General features: G+C 42.0%; 1 long non-coding RNA gene across 3 annotated transcripts; it reads right to left on the bottom strand.

The window, feature by feature from the left end:
- Positions 1–1886: 1886 nt before the first annotated feature.
- LOC126930037 (uncharacterized) lies at positions 1887–9501 on the bottom strand. Of its 3 annotated transcripts, XR_007717438.1 has the most exons (4): positions 9341–9501; positions 5069–5220; positions 2814–3007; positions 1887–2463 (listed from the first exon to the last, which is right to left on the bottom strand). It is a non-coding gene; the product is annotated as an uncharacterized LOC126930037 (long non-coding RNA). The 3 variants fall into 3 exon arrangements; XR_007717437.1 differs by having other exon boundaries at positions 1887–3007; positions 8820–9501; XR_007717436.1 differs by having other exon boundaries at positions 1887–3007.
- Between the last annotated feature and the right edge of the window lie 6042 nt (positions 9502–15543).

The following is a 15543-nucleotide window of genomic DNA, read 5'->3' as shown; positions in this document are numbered from 1 at the left end:
AAAGACTAGAGAACCACAGGAGACCATGTGTCATGAAAGGTTGAATGCGCGATCACTTAGCACTGAAAATACGCAGCACAGAAAATAAGTGTTTGTAGTTAGGTGGCACTATCAGGGCAGGCTTCCTGAAAGAAGCTGACCTTGAACTGCCCTAGGCTGGGAAGAAGTTTAAAAGAGAACAGAAAATTCATTGTTCTGTGGTCTGGAGGCACCCTGGTTTCTCCGACCCCGAGTCTCAGCCAGAGATCCTGGTGGGGAGACAGGAGTGTGAAGCCATCGACCACCCTGTCTATGTTCTCACTCTTCAGAGTGTGGCACCGGGGCAGAAGCAGCAAAGATGACCACTGCATACATTCCAGCTCCCAGACAGAGGCAAACATGACTTCACCCTTGAACAAAATCCATGTCTTTTCAGGGTGCACTCCAGAGTGAAGTGCGGGTGGACTGGACTGAAGTGCTGCTCAGGCTGACGGCGCCAGCTCAGAATGTCTTCAGCGAGGCCAGCACCCGTTTGAAGAAGATTAAGGGATGAGGCCATCCAGTGAGCCAGAGGGTCCCTGAGAAATGAGATGGCCTTACTCTCCTGGATTCCCTACCGCTCACTCACAGAAGCAGCTTGGTCCACGGAACTTGGCAGCGCTGTTCTGGAATAATAATGAACAGCACACACGGAATGCCTCCTCAGAGCCCAGGGAGGGAGGCAGGCAAGTGCTGTCTCCCCAGCACCTGCTCCTGCCTGGGCCGGCAGCCCTGACCCTTCTGAAAAACCCCCAAGCACTTCAACCACTACATGGCTTCTCACCATCTCCAGCCCAGACTTTCTGCTTCCAAAGCCTAGTGGATCCACCGAATGGACCTCACCTCCCACTGACCCAGCACACACTGCTTTATCTGAGAGGTGCCTGCTCCCCAGGCGGCAGTGCTCATGTTTGCCTGGGGGCTTCCTCACACCGTTCCCACCACCTGAGATACCCTGCTCCCTTCCACCCCAAACAATGGTAGGAATAATTCAACAAAGCCTTAAAGTCAGAAGAGCCAGCTTCAAGTCCTCCACTGAAGAAAGAGTTCATAATCCCACAAATAAACATCAGCTTAGGATCTTACAGTCACAGAGGTCCGATGTCCACAGTCAGTCTCTGAGGGCTGAAGTCACGGTGTCATCAGGCCTGGCTCGTTCTGGAGCTCCAGGGAGACGTTGCTCCCTTGCCTTTCCCAGCTCCCAGAGGTGGTGTGGGTTTCTTGGCTCATGGTCCCACAGCACACGGACCTCTGCTTCTATGGCCACTTCTCCATCTCTGACTGTGGCCTTTCTGCTTCCCTCCCATGAAGACTCCAGTGATTACATCAGACACTGCCAGGTAATCCAGGAGGATCTCCCCATCTCAGCGTCCTTAGTTGAATCATATCTGCAAAGTCCCTTTCGCCAGGTAAGGTAAGAAACTCACAGTTTTTACAGATTAGGTTGTGAACATCTTTGGGAGGCCATCATTCAGCCTAGCATGGTGAGATATACATATATCTTTAATTTTTTTTATTTTTTAGTGACAGGGTCTTACCATGTTGCCCGGGCTGACCTCAGACACCTGAGTTCAAGTGATCATCCTGCTTTGGGCTTCCAAGTAGTTAAGACTACAGGCAAATGCAACTATGCCTGGCTTATATCTTATAAATCAATAAGAAAACAGTTTGATTTTTTTACATGGGTAAAAGTCTTGACCAGGCACTTCACCAGAGAAGTATACAACATGGCAAAAAAAAAAAAAAAAAAAAAAAAGTGCCTGAAAAGATTCAGAACATCATCATTCATTAGGGAAATGCAGCCTGAAACCACAATGGCATCCGCAGTAGAACAGGTGAAATTGAAAAACACATCCATGTTGGCAAGGCTGCAGCACAGGGGAACTCACATGGTGCTGACGGACATGCCAGATGGCACAGCTGCTCTGGAAAACAGTTTAGCATTTCCTTATAAAGTCAAATATGGTACCCAGCAATTCTTCCTCTAAGTGTTTATCCAAGACAAATGAAAGCAGATTTCCATACAACAATCTGTACAAGAATGTTCCAGCAGCTTCCTCCTGCTCCCCAGAAACTGACAGCAGCCCAAGTGGCTTTCAGCTGATAAATAGATTAAAAAAACTGTGGTATCCCCATACAGTGGAATATATTCAGTAATAAAACAGGGCAACTTACTGATACACATCTAACATTCAAGAGCTTTACACGAAGTGAAAGGAGCCAGACACAAAAGGTACCTGCTGTAGGATTCTTTTACCTGAAATTCTAGAAAAGGCAAAATGACAGTGTGAGAAAGCAGGTCTGTGGATATGAGGGCCAGGAGGGAGGCTGCGGGGGAGGAGCCCTAATGGGCACACGGGAACTCTGAAGGATGCTGGAGTCTTCATTGTGACGACCATGTGGCTGCATGCATTTATCAGAACTCATTGAGCTGCACATCTAAAGCTGGCAAATTTTAACACGTCAGTCACACCTCAACAAAACTGATATTAAAAATCAATTGAACTGTTGCACAACAATGTGAGTATTCTTAATGCCACTGTACTGTACAATTAAAAATGGTTAAAATGGTAAATTTTATGTTATCTATATCACAATTAAAATAAATAACCCCCCTAAATCAATTGCATTCCATATACTGGCAATAAACAATTGGAAAATACACTTTTGAAAGGAGCATTTACAATAGTACCAAAACCAAAAAATACCTAGGAATCAAACTAAGGCAGGCAAGACCCTTACACTGAAAAATATGAAACCCAAAACATTGCTGAGAAAAAAAATTAAAGAAATACCTAATTAATGGAGGATTACATCATGTTCATGGATTGGAAGACTCAATATTTTCAGATGCCAAATCTTTCTAATTTGATGTACGGATTCAGTGGAATGCCAATTAATCCCAGCATTTTTTTTTTTTTGGTATACATTGAAGATGATTCTGCAGTATACGTGGAAAATCAAAGAATCAAGAACAGCCAAGGCAGCCCTGAAAAAGAAGAACAAAGCTGGAGGACTTAACCGCTAGACAACAACACTTCTTTTAAAGCCGCAGTAGCTAAGATGCTGAAGTGCTGGCACAAGGATACATTTCTAAGACCAATGGCGCAAACAAGAGCGCACAGACGTGAAAAGGCAGTAACACCTGACAGATGACACAGGAGAGACGGCACAGTTAAGTGGGGAGAGGGTGGTCTTTCAATAAATGGCCTTGGGCTAACCACACATCCATATAGACAAATAGAAACCATGACTCTCCACCTCAGTCCTGATGTAAAAAAATCTGAGATGGATCCTAGACCAAACCATGAAGGGTAAAAAAAGTCAATCTGTGTTAAGCATGGTATATTGAAGAAAAGAAGGTCTAGAATTTTTTTAAAAAAAATAAGATTATCTTTATAACAAAGGGATAGGCAAATATTTTTTATACAAAAAATCACTAACTACAAAAATAGTAAATAAACAAAAATAATAAATAATATATTGACAAGGTTGTTAAAAATAAAATATAGTAAAAACAGATTAATCAATTGAACTTTATTAAAATAAAAAATATATGGTTCATCAAAAAATATCATTATGTGATAAAAAGACATGCCACAGAGCAGAAGATTATCATAATACAGGTCTTTCAAAGCAAGTCGCATCCAGAATATATCAAGAAATCCCACAGATTAATAACAAATGACAGACAATAAAAATCTTTTTAAAAGGGCCAAATGTTTAAAAAGTATTTCACAAAAGAGGCTATTCACACAGCCATTAAGTGTATGAAAAACTGTTCAACTTCATTAACCATCAAGAAAATACAAATTAAGTTGAGCATGCTGTGCATGTCTGTGGTCCCAGCTACTCCAGAGGCTAAGGAGGGACAACTCCTTGAGCCCAAGAGGTGGAGGCTGCAGTGAGCTATGATCACACCGTTGTTCTCTAGCCTTAGCAACAGAGTAAGACCATGTCTCAACAACAAAAAAAAAGAAAAAGAAAAGAAAAAGAAGAAGAAGAAGAAGAAAGAAAAGAAAATGCAGGTTATATAGCACTGCATTCCCCAGATGCACTAGAATGAAAAGGACTGACAATACCACGTGTTGGCAAGAGTGTGGAGCTACTAGTGCTTTTGTCTGCACTTGGTGGGCGTGTAACTTGAACTACAACTACAAGAAATTTTCAGTATCTACTAAAGCTACATGTAAGAAAAAACTATGACCTAGCAATTCAATTTCTTACGTATCTACCAAACTGAAATGAGCATTTATGTTCACCAAAAGTCATACACAAAAATATTCAGAGAAGCTTCATTCATCATCACCAAAAAGTGGAAGGAATAGAATGGATACAGTGTGGGATGCTCAGACCATGGAAGATTACAAGACAGTGAAAGGCAGTGAGCTCCTCCTGTCTGCCACAAGATGGATGAATTTCACAGACATAATGTGGAAAGAAGGAAGCCAGTCACAAAACAGTCCGTACTGTACGATTCCTCTCATTCCCGTTGACTTCAGAAACAGTGTTTGGAGGTTACTCCATTGTTGTGAAAAGAAAATCAGGAAAGACACTGACACACCAATTTACTGTCAAGGTGCAGGGTAACCAATTGCTATTTGTAGTTTTCCTATGTAGATAAAGGACTCAAAGGATGGAACAAAACACCTTTGATGTTAGACATAGGCAGGAGTATGTGAAGCTTGAATCTGGTTTTTCTCATCTCCCTTCCTTGGCCTGGTTGGCTTCATCATCAGCATTTTCCTGCTCCTCACTCCTCCCCCAGTATCCTTATTCTGATTTCTGCCTTTTTTTCTCCCTAGAAAATATACATTTTCTAGAGCCCAATCTGCCAGGAGAGATCTTAGAGATTACAATGGAAAAAACTTGGAATTCTGAGGACAGAGAAAAGAAAGAGGAAGAGTTAATGACTAGTGAGACACCATCATGTAGACTGGTGCCACACGGAATCTGGGGCAACAGAACATGATCTGTCCAGATGGACATACAGTGAAAGCTGGTGCCGGCAAGCACCTTAAGCTATATGATTGCAATAAGTTTTGCTCACCAGTGTTTATGGGGACTGAAGTATATTTCTCTTTGTTTCTAGTGCTGCCCAAGTTTGAAGTTACAGTCAGTGCACCACAAACAGTAACTATTTCAGATGTTCGATTCCAAGTAGATGCACGTGCTAAGTAAGCATTTATTCAGGAGATTTGCCTTTGCAGGGAGACACAAAGTTCAGAGACAACAAGTGAGATTAACCAGGTAACTTTAATTATTTATATGCTTACATTCATATTACTAGAGGAGCAAGGTATTGTCATTGTAGAATATTTGAAAAATATAAAGAAAAGCATAAGAAATTACCTCAAATTAATTCTACAAACTGCCATTAACATTGTGATTTATTGTTCTACCATAAAGACATACATACACACGTGTTCATTGCAGCACCATTCACAACAGCAAAGACATGGAATCAACCTAAATGTTTATCCATGGCAGACCAGATTTTTTTTAAAAATGTGGTACCTATGCACCATGGACTACTCTGCAGTCACAAAAAAGAACTAGATCATGTCTTTTGCAGGGACATGGATAGAGCTGGAAGCCATTATTCTTAGCAAACATACAAAGGAACAGAAAACTAAATACCAAATGTTCTCATTTATAAGTGGGAGCTAAATAATGAGAACACACGGCGACAACAAAGGGAACAACAGAAACTGGGGCCCACTTGAGAGTAGAAGGTCGAAGGAGAGAGGAGACCAGAAAAAATAACTATTGGGTAGTAGGTTTAGAGCCTGGAAGACAAAATAATATGTACAACAAACCCCTGTGACATGAGTTTACCTGTCTAACAAACATACACTTGTGCCCCTGAACCTAAAATAAAAACAGAAGAGAGAGACAGATACACAGGCTCAAAACCAGGGACTGAGAACAAGTTTCTGCAAGGAGCAGGAAATGATGACATGGTTCACCAATCCTGAAAAGGACATGGAAGTGATAGATATACCAGTGAATCCAGATATGCTCATGGAAAACAGATGCAGAGGGAGAAGTTGTATTCAGCTTAAGGGAAAGTATTTTGGAAATATGGAAAATAGAATGCATGAGAAAAGTGGTTAATGGTCACTGACGTCTACTGGCTGTTGTGAAAAAGTGGTCAACAGTCTTGACTGAAAAAGAGATGAACAGACTTTTAGGGGAGGGTCACAGAGTCCATACTTCAGTTATAAAACAGAATCTCAAAATATAGATAGAAAGATAGATAGACACACAGAGAGATAATTTATTTTCCTCTAATTTTTAATGAATATTTTTCATGATGGCTGTCATACTTTTCTCTTCATGATAACTAAGAAAACTTGTCTCTGTATTATGCCAATCTTTTCATAAATACCAATTTTCTGCTGCATAAACATATCTTTATGTGACTACATGAAATTTAGTTATTCTTTTATTATATAATATATAGATGATTTCGTTTTGTTTTCCTAGTAATTAATAATTTTGTAGCATATGTCTTCGTGTATAACTACATAGTAAGCAGCTTTTGAATTAGGAATTGTTCAGTTAAGAAAGATTCCCAGAAGAGGAATTGCCAAGACAAAATATGCAACATTCTTTTAGTCTTCTGATTGTCATATTGCTCACCAAATATGTTGTGTCAATGTAGAATTCCAGCAGCTAGTATGAAAGCGCCTTTCTCACTGAATCTTCACCATCGTTACATATTTTCATTGAAATAAGAAAACAAGCTATTGGACTCTCATAGTGAAGATAAGCATCTTATCCATTTAATTTGAATTAGTTGGAATCCTCTTAATGTTAAAAAATAAGTCCTATATGATTTGAGAAATTTTTATTTTCTTTTTGGGGAATTATTTTCAATGCCTTTTATCCTTTTTTAGTGTGATTCTTTTTCTCAAATTTCCAATAATAATTTTTTGAGAGCTACTATTTTTGAATGTCAATTAGTGTGGTAAGCTCTGCGTATATGATCGCTACAGTGCTATTAGATGGCAGCGATCATCACCTCTATTTTATAAGGAAAGATACTAAGACATTGATAATCGAAATAACTTATCAACAGTAATGGAGCTTGTTGATGACAGAACTGGGATTTAGACCGAGGCTGTTCAGCTTCAGAGCTACTCTCCTAATCAATAACTCTTTTGCACTTTACATAAACAGTTAAAAATATTAATATTTGCACTTTACATAAACAGTTTACTTAAACAGTTAAAAATATTAATACTTGCCATATTTGTTAAACACTTTATTTAGTTGATTACATGAAAATTACCTGCCTTTGAGTGTTTTCAACAGACTATTAGAGATGCATTGGGTAAAGGGTTGTCTAATGAACATGCAAGGAGAGTTCTTAAGGATGCCTCAGAGATTCTTGGTTTTGCTTTTTTTTTTTTTTTTTTTTGTACTATTTAACATCTTTGGATTCTAGCAAAGTAATCCTAAAATTTTTCTCAGTTTCAATGAAGAGCAGTTGAACTTGTGCCAGAATTTAACATATGTAATAGATAAGAGATTGTAGATTATCCATATTAAAAATGATGGGATAATCAGAACAGCTTGGACAAATCCAGGATCCTAAATAGGCTTCATTAGAAAACCCTACACAAAGCCAGAACTTGCAATGGCATTAATATCTCATTTATTTATCTGCACAATAGTATGCTAAAAAAAAAAAAAAACTACAATGCTCTGATTGGGAGAGCGAAAATGTTTCTCAAGCATGGACTTTGAAAAAGCTAACCAAATGCTAAACTAACATGGAACCGGTGATTCCTTAGAACTATGTCAGGTTATAATCCCTGATTTTGATTTCTTGAAACTTCTTTAATATATTCTGGGTAAATTTACATTAAAAAGTAAATTAGTGTCAGTAATAATAATATCCTGCCAGGCTGCCAGGCAGCTAGACTGGAGCTATGCTTGCCACAAAGTTATTTCTGGACAGACTGTGAGCACACTGTGCCTAGAAGTTCACATCAATTGTGTAATACTGTGTCTCACATTGTATGATACTGTGTCTGTGCATTGCTTCTTTAGTATTTCCTGGGATTTAGCTTGGAATGGTTAGAGAAAATGAGCAAATTAGATTATTTTAGTAAAACTCAGAGATGAATTTGGCTTTTAAGAGGGAAAAAATACTTACAGGTGAAGATATCTTAACAAATCGCTTTAGCATTCATGGAAAGCTTTCAAATCACAAACAAAGGGAGAATATTTCTCCTATCCCATATAGAGATTTAAGCTACGTGTCTCATGGGCATAAGTTAGCCTGCCAATAATACTAGGATACAAGTTTTACTGTATAAATGAAAAACATTAAGAAGAAATAATAAGAAAGGTTTAGCCATAACATTTGTGACTGAATCTTAGTCTGGCTTCTATTTGATCATCAGACGTGACAGATGATCTTAGTGATATGAGTTGAGACAGAATCTCAAACGTGTTACGAAATTCTTAATAGAAAGAGAAAAAGATGAGTGGGAAGGAAAAAGCACACACTGTGGAGTGAGGCAGATCTGAGTCTGAATTTTAGTTTCATCAATTACAATGTGGGAAAGTGAGTTGCTTGACCTTGAACATTTTACAGATTGAGAAATTGAGGTTGAGAGAGATTAATTTGCCCAGAGTCTCATAGCTAGCAAGAAGCTAGAGGTTTCAAACTGGGGACTTTCTGATGTCAGAGCTCAAGCTTGTCAGCACCACGCTCATGGGGCAATGGTCAGGAGAAAGCCAAGTTTCCAGGAAACTGGAATGGCCACAGAGAATGACCCTCTTACATCCTGATTAGATGACCAGCCTTAATGAGATTTTTAGCATCACGGTGGAAGAGAAGACAGAAGAGGAAGGCAGTTTCCTGTGTTGCTCCGGACTTGCCTCACGTCGCCCACATTATTCTGGGGTTGACATATATTTTTCTAGTAGATGTGACCTGAGGATGTTGGGGCTTTACTTTTGTGCTGGTGCAGGCAGTTTTCAGGCTCATAGAAACAGTCAGCTGTTTATTTATTCATCAAACAAGCATTTCTTAGTCACCTCCTCTTTTAATTCTTGGGTCAGTAAATAAGTATGGTCCCTGACCCAACAGATCTAGCTCAGATTCAGAGATGCATAACCCAATTCCAGCAAAGCTTTCTGTAGATTATCTGGGGCAGCTCTTACTACCCTTGATCTTTCCCACTTCGCAGCTGTTCCTGTACCAACAGAAAGCTCTCCCATGGAGGAATGGAGAAAAGATGGAAAAATGAGGCTGTGAATCGGGCTGAAGTTTTGGGGAAGGATGTGGAAGCCAGAGACTAACAAGAAGTTTTGGTGGTGGGTGTGATGTCCCCCTCCCTGCTGTTCCATTTCCTCGGACACTTAGGCTGGTCTCATGATGTAAGGGCCAACCGCTCATGTAAAAATCCATCCCAGCATCCTCAGCTCAAATAACTGCCACTTGCCACGTGCCTGCCCCAACAGAATTAACAGAAGCTGTCAACAGCCCTGCTGACCTCATTGAATGGAACCGTGTCCTCAGAGGCAGGAGCTCCTTCTTCTCCTGAGTGAGACTCCCTCCTATCTTGGAATAGGAAGTCCTCTCAGGAGAAGTCCAAGCTTCAGACAGAGAAGGAGCAGGGGCCTTCATTTACTCCCCCCAGTGCTGACCCGAAAGGAAGAGGCTGAGACACAAAGTAGAATCTAAAGAGTTTACTTGAGTCAAAGTGAGGACAGCTGCCTGGAAGACTCAGACCCAAGTACTCTTGGCTGTGAGCTTCCTAGAGCCTTTGTTACCAGCAGGTTTTTAAAGACAAAGGACTGGGACAGAGAGTGGGCTGGTACAAAACTGTGGATCAGAAACTCTCTTTGGATTACAGAAATAAAATTGATGAGCAATTGGTTATTGTTAAGTTATAAGATGTGGCTTATACTTCTGGTGAGACACTATAATAATTGTCCTAAATTAAAAGTAATTGATGGCTACTTGTGGCAATAGCAAGAAGTTTTAAGAGATGCATAGATAACTCAAAGCGGGCAGCAAGGTGTGATCTCATTTTAACGTCTCTTTAGGCCTCATAGTTTAAAAAGGACTCACCTTCCTCAGATGAAAGCTCTTTTTGCATCAGGAACCCCCTTTTCTGCTTTCTTTGAGGGTCAGGATGGGTCCCATGAAGAGCTGCTGGCAGGGTCAGACAGAAGCCAAGGAGAGGCCGTGCAAGGCAGCTGAAGTGCTTGGGAGGAGGCAACAGCCCCCTGCCAGCAACCAATGTTAAAAAGCACTGTCACTTCAGGCTGAAAGTGGTAGAAACCAGTTTGTTAAATCACACAAATGTGTATATTAGGCATACCTGGCTAGTCCTTTGCCAAGAGAGCTTGTAGCATAACTGCAGGCATATGAAAAAGACATGAAAATCATTAATCACTGCACAAGCTTAGGGATCAGCACCTTTTGGAGGGTGATGAGTGGTGGAAGTGCCTGGAAAATATGTACAGAAAGAGTGAAATAAGCAGAAGAAATGCCCTAGGATTCAGGGTTTGGTTACAGTGGGATCAGAGACATCTGGGAGGATGAAGACAAAAAATCCAGATTATAATTGGTCCTGGAAGTGAGACTTCATGACAATTGCGTTAACTTGAGAAGTTCTTTTTAGTTCCTGGCTTCAGAGTTAAGGTTATGGTTGATGGATGAATCTACTTTTGGAAGATTTTCTCTGGGCTGAAGTTGATAGCTAGGTTAAAATATCAAGGACTTTGGTAAATCTCCAGTGGAGCTTCACTACAGCATAGAGGGAAAAACACCAGATTTAACATTTCGTTCTTGGTGCTGCTGAGCTGTGTGCTCTAGGACGAGACATTTAACTTTTTCAGCTGTGCCCTAGAAAGATTCACACCTATCTCCCGAGACTTTTGCAGTGACTAAGAGGGAGAATAACCAGGAAAAAGGTATGTGAACTGTAAAAAGCTGTCGCCTTACACTGGTGATGGTGATGATCTCTATACTCTTGGGAGGATTGGTGCACATTCTTGTCTACAGCAATCATAAGCATAGGATAATGCTTCCGTCTTTAAGATTCTCATAGTAAGGTTAAAACATACCGATATTACCTACTGTTTAACACAACTGGACCCACTACCTACTGCTTTATGCACAGAAGTTACGGGGCTGAGCGGCTCTCCATCAGCCGCACTGAGGATCTGGGATACAAATGAGTGGAATGTGTAAGGGGAGAGGAGATCTTTAGTGATCTCTGAGAGCAATATCTGAACAACATTAGCAGTGAAATGAATGCAAACCACATCTTGCCTATTTGAAGTAATAAAGGAAGGGAACAAAGTTATACAGGCAAAGAAGTGCTTTTGTTTCCCCAGCCATGAATCCTGGTTAAAAATTGCATACAAACCACAAGGACAGTCAATACCATCATCTCAACTCCTAATGTGCTGTGTTTCTTTCAGGAAAAAAAAAAAAACAACAAACTAAAAACAGAGGAGTATCACACTGTCTTCGATGTGCTAGCTTTATATTCTTTTGTGAAAATCTCAAGACGTTACCCATCTTCAGAGGTAGCTCATTCTTCCCAGGCATGGAACCGGGAAGGGTAAATGAATGAATGCAGTCATTCATTTGCTCAGTGCTGATTAAGACCTAACATGTGCTGGGCTCTCTCCTAGGTGGGGCTAATAAAAGTAAGCCCGAGAGGTCCTGTCCTTAAGGGGAGGAAAGATACACACTCCAGTATCTGTATTTGAGCAGAGAAAGTGGTTTGTCAAGAGAGAGCAGGATTGGGAATATTAAAGTATATCCACTTTATTGGGCTCATAGACCAAATGGACTCCCTATGACTCACTGAGGTACTCACATTTAAAACAGAAACCCAGTGGCTACAGCCAGGTGTGGGAGCGGTCACGTACTCTGTGTTCTCAGAAAGATGTAAGAGCATCACAGGACCCCTCTTTTCGCAATCAAGCCAAACCCGCGCCTGCTGTTGTTCCCGGGACAAACTGCTGCTGGGCCCCTCCCATCACCAGCCAGCAACAGTCTCACAGAGACTCCCAGTTTAGGGCTTGGAAACCAATCAATCAGAGCTCATCTGCTCGGTTAATCAGGGCTCAGCTGCATCCGAAGAAAGCCAATGCAAATGAACCTGATGGGGAACCTGGGCAGCAAATTTTGCTATAAAGCCCGACTCCTCTCTTTGTTCTCTGAACACACTTTCATTTTACAGTGAAGTCTGGTCTCTCGGTGTTAGTCCAAACTGCACCATGTTGTAAGCTCTCTCTGCTATTTTGCAGACCTTGGTCAAAGTGAAACAGGGGTTCAGGTGTGAGAAACAGTCTGCCTAACCACCTAACCACAAGGCAGACAAAGGCCGAACCAATGACACATCTCTATCATATCTTGCTAGACAAAGGTCCGAGGAACACCCAGAACACCACAACGAAATCCCACTGGCACAAGGGCCAGAACCGTCTTAGCATGGGAACATCTTACCAACATCCTGCCAGGCCCAGGCAGCAAGCCACACTGCCCAGACCCCTTCGGCCCATAGCTATAAATTGCCCCAGGCTTGTAAGCAGCATTGGGCTCTGGCATTATGCTGGTCCCTAACTTCTGTAGGTTTTATGCTGGACATAAAGCCTGCATTTGCTATTAAGCCACCCCCTTATATGTGTCTTTCTTTAACCCTCGCCTTCCCTTCAAAACCTAACACCCAGTTTTGCAAACTGTCCACTGAAATAGTCTCTTTCCTCCAGATTCCTTTTCAGAAAACTTTTGTTCATGGGATGTAGAAGGAGGAGCAGTTATTTCTAGGAAATCTAATCTGCTGGAGGTAGACTGAGTTGAGTGCCTGGAAAGGAAACAGTGGGTAATACTACTAGAAATAGATTTTGACCAGATCACAAGTGGCCTTGGATGATGAGAGAGAAATTTGTGACTTTAATTTCAAGGCATAGGGGTCATCGAAGCTTTTTGAGCAGGGGAGTATTATGATCATCTGGCTGTAAATAGACCCTGAAATTTAAAATCTCATTTTTGAGAATGCACTTAGAAGATAATTACATGGATGGGTCTGAAGACGACTGAGGACATTTAAAAAAGGGCACAGCAGTTTCGGCTTGCCCTGCTGCTAATAGCATTTGCTGCTTTTCACTCACACTTTATTGTGCATGGAGAACTCTGCACACATCCACAGGAGAGACGAATTTTTCCTAATTCATCTCTGTAGCCAAGGTAGACTCAGACACTTAAGAAATATAGACAGCACTCCTACCTAAAATGCCCAGAGAGAAATTCTACATGGCTAAAAGGGGGAGCTAGCTACCCCAGCCCAGAAATGTTTCTTCCTAAGAGGAAGGGCACTGGCACAGAAAACTGCAACATGCTGTAGTGACCAGAAGGGTGGACCCTCCCTGCACCTGCTGTGGAGGAGGAAGGTGGAATGTTGCAGTGCACCAGACTCTGCTCATCTTGGTTCAAGTCTAGGCATTGCTACTAATCTGTGTGACCTTGAACACATCACTTTTCCTCTTTGGGCCTGAGTCTCCACATCTGTTAATCGAGGGGTGAGACTGGATTGTTTCCAAAATCCATCTGAGTGCGGACACCCTGTAGACTCGTGGGACTGAGTAAGAATGCTGTGAGCTCTGGCATGGCTGGTCTGATGATCCCCAAGTTTCTCTCCTTTCTCCTTGGTCCTGAGGGAGGTAACACAATGAGGCACATTTTTGTTCCGAACACCGGCCGCGTCTCACAGTCTGAGTTGAGTCCTGGCCCTGCTATATAGGTTAGCAGTGTGAACTTGGGCAAGTCACTTAACCTCTCTGAACCTCTATTTTCTTTTCTGAAAAATAGTGAGTCAATGTCATCTAGCCCAAGAAAAATGGAGGGATAGAAACAAAAAATGAGAGGCCGGATGGAGTGACTCACGTCTGTAATTCTAACATTTGGAGGCTGAGGTGGGCAGACTGCTTGAGCCCAAGGAGTTTGAGACCAGCCTGAGAAACATGGCAAAACCTCATCTCTACAAAGAATACAAAACTTCGCTGGGTGTGGCCGTTGGGCGCCTGTAGTCCTAGCTACTCAAAAGGCAGAGGTGGATCACCTGAGCCTGGCAAGTCCAGGCTGCGGTGAGCTGTGATTGTGCCACTGCACTGCGGTCTGGGGGACAGAATAATGTCCTGTCTCAAATAAATAAATAAATATTAAAATAAGAAATGTAAACTTTTTTAAAATAAACAAAAAAGGAGACGGAACTGGCTTCCAGTAAGTATGAAATTATGACCATCAGGCTAATTAGGTTATTTTGCAAAAAAAAAAAAGTTAGGAAAACATATTTTTGACAAATACTCTCAAAGCTAGTGAAATTGTCCTGTTTTGGACAATAGCTTGGCCTTTGATAGTTTTATCAATCTGTACAACAAAACCCCAGCACTTATATTAATCCCTGAAGTATGGAAACAAACGAGGAAGGGACTGTGTGTCTCCTGCATTAAACAAATCAGTGTCTCTTTCCCACAAGAGAAGCTCTCATGAGGTTCCCTTCCTTTTTGCTGTACAGAACCTCCCAAATGAACGAGCTCGTTCATGTGAAAATTCTCCAGAGTGGCCACTGCAATTTCAAATGGTGTCTTAAGAAATTGTGTCAGAGACATAAGATGAGTTCAAACGACAGTGAGGAAATCTGGAAGCAGCAGGTGTTTGGCCTGGGCAAGAGCCACTTCCGATGAAAAAGGTCGCACGGGCACCCGAGCAGTCTGAGAACAGACTTCTTGCCTCTGGAGCTTGGTCAGAGGCCGCAGGCTGATTGTCTCCAATCCTCCTGATTCCAGGCAGAGGGAACTTTAAAGGGAGCCCTCAGGAACCACCCAGAGACAAGGTTGAAGGGAAATCCATCTTTCGGTACGGAAACAGTGACCTGGGGCAAAGCTCATGCCAATGAATGCTGGTCTGAGGGGAACTCCTGAGCACTGTGACCTCCAAGACCAGCTTGAGGACAGACTTCCCGGGCCCCTGTCGACTACTGAATTTTCCTCTTAGAGACAACGCTCAGAACATTCGACCACCGGATAGACATAGGAGCATTTCTCAGAAGGCTAGACAGCGGTTTCACCGAGGAGCGGGGCAAATCTGATGAGATCGCCAGGAAAAGTCGCACAGCACCTCATTCCCAGAACAGAGCGCACCTGAAGCGGAGCGGCCTCAAGGAAACATCAGCCTCCATTCAGACTGGGCTGCCTTCCAGCTGTGGGCCACCCGGCACCTCAGACAGCAGGAGACGCCCTGTGTGTCTCAGCTGTGTCCACCGTAACTGAGGCGGGGGCTCTTGTCCAAGGGGGAGGGCTTCAGCTGACTCAGGGAACCTCTATTTCTGCCAATCCTACTAAGCTAAAAACCATCAAGAACTCACCTATAGCTGAACCAAAATGGGTTTACTGACTTGTTGCACAAAGGAAGAATGTCCAGCAGTAAGGAGGGCCTTCAAAAGAACTTGGCTATAGATGTGGGCTCATGGCTGGTGAGTC

Source organism: Macaca thibetana, chromosome 11 (genome assembly GCF_024542745.1).
Source record: "Macaca thibetana thibetana isolate TM-01 chromosome 11, ASM2454274v1, whole genome shotgun sequence".
NCBI classification, from domain to species: Eukaryota; Metazoa; Chordata; class Mammalia; order Primates; family Cercopithecidae; genus Macaca; species Macaca thibetana.
This window is presented reverse-complemented; position numbering and strand designations above follow the sequence as displayed.